We start from the raw sequence: 9,247 nt of genomic DNA on the forward strand, positions 1-9,247 counted from the left end.
TAAAAGAACATAAGAGTAGGGAGAAAAGATTTGTTGAGCAATATAAATCTGATTGTAATCACAAATTTGTAGCTTGGAATTTTGGACAAAGGTTTTCTGCAGCTCTCCTTTTACCTGGTGCTGCTGCAGGAGCAGCCTTAAGACAATTGGATCAATTGGGCTGTTGGCTAAGTAAGAACTCTCATGCTGTCTCTCTCGCACTGAGCCATATGTTAACTGATGTTCAGAGTGTGAGACAAGCGACTCTGCAAAACAGAGCAGCAATTGATTATCTTCTATTAGTGCATGGACATAGATGTGAAGAATTTGAAGGTATGTGATGTATGAATTTGTTGGATCATTCGAAATCCATTCATGAAAGTATATGGCAATTAGAGGACGGAATAGCTAAACTTGGAGAAGAAAGCAGATCTTTGTTGAACGATTTGTTCAATTGGTTTGACCTTACACCCTTATGGAGAAAAATTTTGAAGATAGGTTTGTATGTCTTAATTGTTGTTGTAATTCTTTTAGTATTTGTGCCATGTATACTTCACTGTGCTAGATGAGCCATGGACAAAGCTGTCAAGGAAGTGTTTTTGGTTCAAACAGGAGGGGGAGATGTAGGAACCCAGAGTGCCAAGAATATTTCTCTGCCTGTTTTGAAGGGTTTTTACCCCCCTGAACAACACTGTTTTAACCTCCAACCTTGGAAAAAACTGCCTACGATCAGACAAGAACTAGAAAATACAATGGTGTGAATTAGGTGATAGACTACTATGTAAGATTGTCACAGGGTGAAAAATTTAGAGGTTTTAGGCTTCTCTTTGTAGTAAATAGATAAGAGCAAAAAACACCAAAATGGAGGATTGTTGTTGTTCTCTAAACCTTCTTCTTCTTCTTCTATTACTCCATATTCTGCAGTAAAAGTAATTTGGGATGATTGGACAAAGAATTCTGCAGTTCCTGGCCATGTTACTGAATAATTGGTAGGAAAGTAAAAATAATATGCGTTTCTAGTAACCATTGGTTAAATTATCTTTAAAAGGCTGTGTAAATCTTGATAAACACACACTTCTCTCCTTCTTTCACTGCTCTATGTTATGCCTGGGTCACGCTAGTGACCCTATTTCTCTGATAAGACTTAATAAACAGCTATCTGGCAGCAGTGAAGCTCCAGGAAGAGTCTCTGTTTTCGTGAACTCCTTGCAAGGACTTTTAAAACTCCCTCTCCCATCAGGAGAGATTTGATTTACAGCACAGTTCAGTGTCACCTGTTGCTATTGCTGAGGTGACTGGGGGATCACAGCAGTTGACCCTGTTGGAAGCTGAGGTGAGCCTGACTGGGAAGGAATGGTAAAAGCATCTGATTGTGAGTGGCCCAGAAGCCCCGTTTATTCTGAGCATAGACTTCCTCCAGAACGGCTATTACAAAGACCCAAAAGGACTCAGATGGGCATTTGGAATAGCTGCTGTGGAGGCAGAGGGCATTAGGCAATTGAGCAACCTGCCTGGACTATCAGAGAATCCTTCTGCAGTTGGGCTCCTGAAAGTGGAAGAGCAATGAGTGCCAATTGCCACCTCGACAGTGCACCGCCGGCAGTATCGGACTAATCGAGATGCTGTGATCCCCATCCACAAGATGATCCGTGAGCTGGAGAGCCAAGGGGTGGTCAGCAAGACCCATTCACCCTTCAACAGCCTCATTTGGCCTGTGCGCAAGTCTGACGGGGAATGGAGATTGACTGTGGACTATTGTGCCTTGAATGAAGTAACTCCGCCGCTGAGTGCTACTGTGCCGTACATGTTGGAGCTCCAGTACGAGCTGGAGTCCTGTCTTGGGGTGACTTTATGATGTGTATCCCATATTGCTGCCCTATGCCCAGAAATTAGTTTTTGTACCTTTCTATGCCTTTAAACTGAGCCTGAGAGGGGCAAGGAAAGGAAAGGGGAGAACTGGGGGGCAGACCCGGGGTGACTGGACAATCAGACACTGCTCTAGAGTTTAGTGTTCCTTTCAGTTTTGCCCAAGCTTGGGACAAAGGAGCTCGGAGCACATGGCAGAGGCAAGTCCTGACTTTTTTTGGGGAGGGGGAAGGGCAGCTTGGAGCAGGCAGGAACAATTCCCTATTTTTTTTTCTTTAAAGCTGGGTTGTACCTCTTAGTAACTTAAAAGTGCATAGAACAGTAACAAAACAACAGTGCAAAAGTTAATTGGAATCTATCGTCCCTACAACCTGACAGTACCTAGGATGTCTTAAAACTAGTTCCCCAGTTAAAACTCAGGGGGTTAGTCAGGACATCTATGGTATGGGGTATCAGGATGAAGATTTACAAAATATAGTGCAAAATGTGGGTGCAAAACAATGCAACTTACCTTAAGGGATTAACATCAAAATCTGCAGTAGGGGGATTACATGAGGGTGCAAAATCAGGATCCTTTTTACGGCATCTCCTCCAGGAGGCAGTTTTAACCTTGACTTTTGAGGAAGTGACATAAGGTTTTACCCATTTCCCTGGGATCCATCTCAGTCCTTGAGGGGTAGATACACTGGCATACCCACATCCCCAAGTTACAAGTTTGTATGGCCCTTGGATTTTTTGAGTCTCCAGGTTCCAGATCAGGACTTCTGGATTTTCCTTCAGTTTCTGTCTCCCGGTGTTCTGGAAATGATGATAGATGGGAGGGTTTGGTTCCTCAAAGGTGCCATTCAGGAAGTTTATGGTAAACAGTGCTTTGCTGAGTCTGAGGACAGGTGAGTTGAGTTTAGTGATCCCTGATTGTTGTAACAGCATTCGCTTGAGGGTTTGATGGGCACGTTCAACAATGCCTTGTGCAGTTGGGGAGTGAGGAATACCTGTAACATGTCGAAATCCCCACTGCTGACGGAAGTTTTTAAACTCCTGAGAGGTGTAGGCAGGTCCACTATCAGTTTGTATCTCTTCAGGTATACCGAGCACAGCAAAAGCTTGGACAAGATGTTTTTCAACATCCTTAGCTTTCTCACCTGCATGTGCAGGGGCAGACATAGCACCAGAGAAGGTATCAATAGAAATATGAATGTATTTTAATATCCCAAATTCAGGGAAATGTGTGAAGTCCATCTGCCACACTTCACCACTATTAATGCCTCTGGGATTGACCCCCATGCCCAGTCATGGAAGCTGTAGCTTCTGGCAGTTGGGACATGTTGCCACTATTGCTTTTGCCTGTGTCCGTGACAGATGGAACATACGGATAAGAGCAGGAATATTTTGATTGTACATGGAATGGCTCAATTTTGCCTGTTCAAAAACTTGGGGGAGTTTTGGTGAGTCGGCTGATAGAACTATTTCTGCTGGCATAGCCAGAGCATCAGCTCTTCGATTACCTTCCGCAATAAATCCTGGCAGGTTTGTATGTGACCTCACATGCATGACAAAATAGGGATGCTCTCTGTGGGAAACTAGATAAATTAGCTTTGAGAACAAATCATAAATTTTTTTGTTTGAGATTTCTTTTAGGAGAGCATGCTCAGCTCTAACAGTTACTCCAGCTACATATGCTGAGTCTGTCACCAAATTAAAGGGTTCTTTGAACCTCTCAAATGCTCTAAGGACAGCTGCTAGTTCAGCTACTTGTGGTGATCCCTGGATTACCTTGATGTCAGATTCCCACTTTTACGTCTTTGGATTTTTCCATGTGACCACAGACCTTTTACTTTTTCCCAAGCCATCGGTAAAAATGGTTAAAGCATCAAGGGGTTTTCTACTTTGAATCTCTCAAGGGATGAAAGAGAATGCCAGATTAAACAATGCATGTTTTGGGTAATGATTTGACATTTGGCCTGAGTAACTATCTAATGCAAATTGTAAATTTATATTATTTTGAAGTAGGTGATCTAATGTGTCTGTTGTTACCGGTAAGTAGATGCATGCAAAGTCACATCCTGCCAAGGTGCGGAGCCTTGCTCTACCCTTCATGATAATTTTTGCCATTAGTTCTTGTGGCTATGTGATGGTCTTAGGCGGTTGGAGTGGAAGGAAAACCCATTCAGTTATGATGAGGGGTTCCTCCTGCTCTTTGTCCCACTGAAATATGAGGCCGTGAAAACGTGGTACCTTCCCTAGAATGACAAGCTTAAAGGGTAAGGAGGGCTGATACCTGTGTGCTTGTCTGGTGGAAATGAGCTCTTGTATCTTTTTGAGAGACTGCCTTGCCTCTTCTGTCAGGGATCTAGGGGATGCTGGACCGCCTTCTCCTTGCAACAGGTTTGCAATAGGAGCTACATCCTCTGTGGTGAGTCCTAAAAAGGACCTTAGATAGGTCAGTGTCCCACATATCCATTGTACTTCCTTTAATGTTTTTGGGTTATTATTAATGGTGACGTGTGTTGGGGTGATAGAGGTTTCTGTGATTTTGAGTCCAAGGTATTTCCAAGGGCTTGTTCTCTGCATTTTTTCAGGTTGTAATTCAAAGCCCTTGGCCTCTAGGGCCTCAATCACCATGTTAAGTGTCTGCTCGAGATACTGATTATTGGGAGCACATACCAGCACATCATCCATGTAATGAAGGATGATGGCTTTCTCTGCTTTGGCACGGATGGGAGATAGAATTTTAGCAATATACTCTTGGCAGAGAGTTGGGGAATCTTTCATACCTTGGGGAAGCACAAGCCAATGGTAACATTCCATGGGAGTGGAGGTGGGGATGCGGCAGGAGGAGGGGAGGGCTTGGGGACGGGGTTGTGGGAGGCAGGGGTGGTACTTGAGTCATGGGCAGGAACAGAGGGAGGTGTGAAACAAGGCTTTGGGGGCAGGGTTGGGGTCGGGGACAGGTTGCGGTGCAGAAGTGGGAGGGGATGGGGACAAGAAGGGATTTGTGGGGTGGGGGAGAAAGGGATTGTGGGAGGTGTAGTTCGGAGACGAAGAAACGTTGTGTCTGCCATTATTGGAGACAAACAAACTCGGAGAAAAAGGGTTGGGGTTTTTCCCAGGCTGCGAGCACATGGCAATGGCTGTCCCTGGGAACAAAGAGATCTGGGGAGAAGGGATTTTTACGCGCGCTTAAAACATGAGGACTAGAAACTGGGGACAAAGGAGTGGAGAAAAGGGGTCGGAAAGGTCCTGGGACGGGCTTTGGATTCCCATTCAAGGCAGGGTGCTAAGGAAACACCTGTGAGCCAGGAGGACGATAGCTCTCCTGTGCTAAAAAGCAGTCTGCTCTAGCTGTGTTTTCCAGCATAGGGGAAGAGGGGTCAGGGACACAGGCGTTGGAAGAGGGTATAAGGGAATTAACAGGGTTTTTTGCGGTGGCTTTTCATGTACTGTGGTTTTCTCAGGCAAAATGAAACTTAGTAACAGGAGAGGAAAGAATTTTGAAACTGTTTCATCTCCCGGTCATCTGAGAGAGGAGAGTTTTCTCCCCACCTTATCCCAAAATTCAGAAGAGCTCATATCCTCAGACGTCAGATTAGGAAAGTACTGGAAAAGCCATCGCACAAAAGACTGAACTAGATTTTTAGGGTATTTATGCCCAGTACAAGAAAGGTATCTTTGAACTTGGTAGTATATTCCTCTGTGGTGTGCCGAAACCTCAGATCCCATTACGAATGCAGCACCATAAACCTCATCCCCAAATCACGAAAAAGAGGAAAAAAAAGAGAAAATTTGCACCAGAACCAGCTTAAAAAAGGACCCCCTAAACCAGCAGGGAAATACTCACCAGAATTCTGGATTTTATCACAGGAAAGCAGGTCCGGAGAAAAAAATAAGCAACATGGGTCTTCCACTTACCAGCCGTTCACTCGCCATGCGGTGTGGGGGAGGGTACAGGCTGAGGCTCTGGGCTCACTGTTACGCAAAATGTAACAGCTTGCTACAAAGAGCTGGCACAGCAGGACACGCAGAGCTAACTCCGGCAGACACGCAGCGGCCAGGACACCCTAAAAGTCTCTCAGAACCGAGGTTCAGAGATAGCTCAATGGGAGCCAAATGTGGAATACTCACAGCTTTCTACTGGATAGCGCTCGTAGTTCAATGCCTTAGAAAGCCTCGAGCAGCCTAGAGAGGTAGCACGGGCAATCTAGCATTTCAGTAGCTCTAAAAGCAGCAAATGATAGCTGCAAAGCTAATACCACTAGTAGAAGCAAAGAGGGAGAAATATACCTCTTGGCTTAAGCTATACTCCTGCTTTCAATAAGAGACAGACACACAGACGTTGTTCACAGAAGGGATGCAGAGCCACAGAGGGCGGGCCCCCTCTGGGGTCCTCTTTTATTCAGGAAAGGAAAGGGGAGAACTGGGGGGAAGACCCGGGGTAACTGGACAATCAGACACTGCTCTAGAGTTTAGAGTTCCTTTCAGTTTTGCCCGCACTTGGCACAAACGAGTTTAGAGCATATGGCAGAGGCAAGTCCTGACTTGCTTCGCGGAGGGGGAAGGGCAGCTCGGAGAAGCAGCAACACTCACCATTCAATAGTCCCATTTGGCCTGTGCGCAAATCTGAAGGAGAATGGAGATTGACTGTGGACTATTGTGCCTTGAATGAAGTGACTCCACCATTGAGCGCTGCTGTGCCGGACATGTTGGAGCTCCAGTACGAGCTGGAGTCCAAAGCAGTGAAGTGGTATGCCACTATTGACATTGCTACCACATTTTTCTCCATCCCTCTGGAGCCAGAGTGCAGGCCTCAGTTTTCCTTCACCTGGAGGGGCGTGCAGTACACCTGGAACCGACTGCCCCAGGGGTGGAAGCACAGTCCCACCATCTACCATGAACTGATCCAGGCTGCACTAGAAAAGGGTGAGGCTCCAGATGTTCAGCAGTACATTATTGATGACATCATTGTGTGTGGGAAAACCGGAACACAAGTGTTTGAGAAAGGAGAGAAAATCATCCAAATTCTCCTGGAAGCTGGTTTCGCCATCAAGAAGAGCAAAGTCAAGGGACCTGCTCAAGAGATCCACTTCCTGGGAGTGAAATGGCAAGACGGACGACATCATATTCCCACCGAGGTCATCAATAAGATCACAGCAATGTCTCCACCGACCAATAAGAAGGAGATGCAAGCTTTCCTAGGTGCCATAGGTTTTTGGAGAATGCACATTCCTGAGTATAGCCAGATTGTGAGTCCTCTTTACCTGGTTACCAGCAAGAAGAATGATTTCCATTGGGGTCCCAAACAGCAACAAGCCTTTGCCCAAATAAAGCAGGAAATCGCTCATGCTGTAGCCCTTGGCCCAGCCAGGAGAGGACCAGAGGTGAAAAATGTGCTCTACTTCGCAGCTGGGAACAATGGCCTGTCCTGGAGCCTTTGGCAGAAGGTGTCTGGTGAGACTCGAGGTCGACCACTGGGATTTTGGAGCCGAAGCTACAGAGGGTCTGAAGCCAACTACACCCCAACAGAGAAGGAAATCTTGGCAGCCTATGAGGGAGTCCAAGCCGCCTCAGAGGTAATCGGCACTGAGGCACAACTCCTCCTGGCACCCCGAATACCAGTGCTGGAGTGGATGTTCAAAGCAGAGGTTCCCTCTGCCCACCATGCCACCAATGCAACAGGGAGCAAATGGATTGCTCTCATCACACAGCGCGCCCGTATCGGAAAACTTAATCGCCCTGGGATTTTGGAAATAATCACAAATTGGCCTGAAGGTGAAAACTTTGGTCTCACTGATGAAGAGGAACAAGAACAAGTGAAACGTGCTGAAGAAGCTCCCCATACAACCAACTGCCATCGGAAGACACACGCCACGCTCTTTTCATCGATGGTTCTTGCCGAATCGTAGGGATGAAACAAAAGTGGAAAGCAGCCGTATGGAGTCCCACATGATGGGTTGCAGAAGCTACTGAAGGAGATGGTGAATCAAGCAAACTCGCTGAACTCAAAGCTGTTCAACTAGCCCTGGACATTGCTGAAAGAGAGAAGTGGCCAAAGCTCTACCTCTACACTGATTCATGGATGGTAGCCAATGCTCTATGGGGATGGCTGGAAAAGTGGGAAAAGGCTAATTGGCAGCGTAGGGGAAAACCAATCTGGGCTGCTGAAGAGTGAAAAGACATCGCTGCCCAAGTAAGAAAGCTGGTTGTGAAAGTCCGCCATGTAGATGCCCATGTCCCCAAGAGTAGGGCTAATGAGGAACACCAAAACAACAAGCAGGTAGATCAGGCTGCAAAGATAGAAGTGTCACAGATAGACTTAGATTGGAAAACTAAAGGAGAGTTGTTCCTAGCTCGATGGGCCCATGATGCCTCAGGACTTCAAGGCAGAGATGCCACCTATAGGTTGGCACGAGACCGAGGGGTGGATCTAACCATGGACAGTATCTCCCAGGTTATCCATGACTGTGAGACGTGCTGCGATCAAGCAGGCCAAGCGGGTAAAGCCCCTGTGGTATGGTGGGCGATGGTCCAAATACAAGTATGGAGAGGCCTGGCAGATTGATTACATCACACTGCCTCAAACACGCCAAGGCAAGCGCTATGTGCTCACAATGGTAGAAGCCACCACAGGATGGCTGAAGACCTACCCTGTGCCTCATGCTACTGCCCGTAACACCGTCCTGGGCCTCTAAAAGCAAGTCCTTTGGAGGCATGGCACCCCTGAGAGAATTGAATCTGACAATGGGACTCATTTTAAGAATAGCCTTATTAACACCTGGGCTAGAGAACATGGCATTGAGTGGGTGTACCATATCCCTTACCATGCACCAGCTGCAGGCAAAGTGGAACGGTGCAATGGATTGTTTAAAACCACCTTGAAGGCACTAGGTGGGGGAACTTTCAAAAATTGGGAGCAGCATCTAGCAAAGGCCACCTGGTTAGTTAACACCCGAGGTTCTACCAATAGAGCTAGTGTAGCCCAGTCTGAACCCCTGCATACAGTAGATGGAGATAAGGTCCCAGTAGTGCATGTCAGAGGTCTGTTAGGAATGGCTGTTTGGGTTAATTCTGCCTCAAGTACAGACAAACCCATCCATGGGGTTGTTTTTACTCAGGGACCTGGTTGCACATGGTGGGTAATGCAGAAAGATGGAACAACACGTTGTGTACCGCAGGGAGATCTGATTGTTGAGTGAAAACAATCTGTAATGTGGAATGCATGTATACCACTGCTTGCTGAGTGTCACTGTCACTATTTGTACATAGCTATGTGTATATATGTATATATATATATGTATTAATGTGTGTGTGTAGAATTAGAATATATTAGTTTGGGCATTGAGCCGATGATATGGGATAAGGGGTGGAATGTCTTGGGGTGACTTTATGATGTGTATCCCATATTTCT

This window comes from Aphelocoma coerulescens, assembly GCF_041296385.1.
Source record: "Aphelocoma coerulescens isolate FSJ_1873_10779 chromosome W unlocalized genomic scaffold, UR_Acoe_1.0 ChrW_unloc_scaf_2, whole genome shotgun sequence".
Taxonomy (NCBI): domain Eukaryota; kingdom Metazoa; phylum Chordata; class Aves; order Passeriformes; family Corvidae; genus Aphelocoma; species Aphelocoma coerulescens.